Genomic DNA, 1,138 nt, shown 5'->3' with positions numbered 1-1,138 from the left:
CCTATTTGCAGATGATATGATCCCATATAGAAAATCCAAGACTCAACAAGAAAGCTACTGGAACTTATTGAAAGATTTGGCATAGTGGCAAGATACAAGATCAACATACAAAAATCAGTTGGATTCCTCTACAACAGCAAAGAGGTCTCTGAAAAGGAAATAAGGAAATTAATAACATTTACAATAGCTACTAAGAAGATACTACCCAAATCTACACATGCAATATAATCCTGATCCAGATTCCATCAACATTCTTTAAAGACATGAAAAAACCAAGCACTAATTTTATATCGAAAGGAAAGAGCCCTTGGATAAGCAAAGCACTACTAAAGAAGAAGGACAAAGCAGAAAGTCTCACACTCCTGGATCTCAAAATCTACTCTATAGCCGAGTTGTCAAAACAGCCTGATAATTGGTATGACAACCGAAACATAGACCAATGGAGCAGAATTGAGTACTCAGAAATCCAACAAAGGGCCAAAATCCATTAAATGGAGAAGAGATTGTCTGTTTAACAAACGGTGCTGGCAAAACTGGATATCCTTTTGTAGAAAAATGAAACAAGATCCATAACTCACACCATACACAAAAACCTAACTCTAGATGGGTCAAAGACTTAAATGTGAAACCTAAAACTAGTAAGTTCATCAAAGAAAAAGAGACAGTTGTAGAATGAATAAGAAAACATGACGCATCAGTAGTAATACACTACTTTCAATGATGGATAGAATAATTAGAAAGAAACTCAACAAAGATACAGAAGTAAACAATACCAAATCTATACCAAATGAATACTATCAACCAACCTGACCTTCTATACATATTCAGAGCATTTCACCCAACAACACAAAATACATTCTTTCCCAGCACACATGCACCATTTCCAGAACAGACTATAATTATACCACAGAGCAAGCCTCAAAAGATTTAAAAACATTTAAATACTGTAAAGCATCTGCTCAGATCACAATGCAATAAAATTAGAAATCTACAATAGGAAGATGAAGGAAAAAAGCAAAGACTAAAAACAATAATAAGTTAGGTTTTTTGTTTGTTTGTTTGTTTATCACTATGGAAGTAGATTACCCAGTCTTCCTTCTGAGGACTGAACTACTTGGTAATAGAAGATAATTCCGTC

General features: G+C 34.3%; 1 protein-coding gene across 1 annotated transcript in view; it reads right to left on the bottom strand.

Moving 5' to 3' along the window:
- Positions 1–1,138, bottom strand: part of AFG3L2 (AFG3 like matrix AAA peptidase subunit 2) — a 102,003-nt gene that overhangs the window by 13,484 nt on the left and 87,381 nt on the right. The gene's annotated exons all lie outside the window — the stretch shown is intronic.

This window comes from Orycteropus afer, unplaced genomic scaffold, assembly GCF_000298275.1.
Source record: "Orycteropus afer afer isolate SDZICR_OR568_19922 unplaced genomic scaffold, OryAfe1.0 scaffold00307, whole genome shotgun sequence".
NCBI lineage: Eukaryota > Metazoa > Chordata > Mammalia > Tubulidentata > Orycteropodidae > Orycteropus > Orycteropus afer.
Note: the sequence above shows the minus strand (reverse complement) of the source record. Positions and strands in the feature narration are given on the sequence as shown.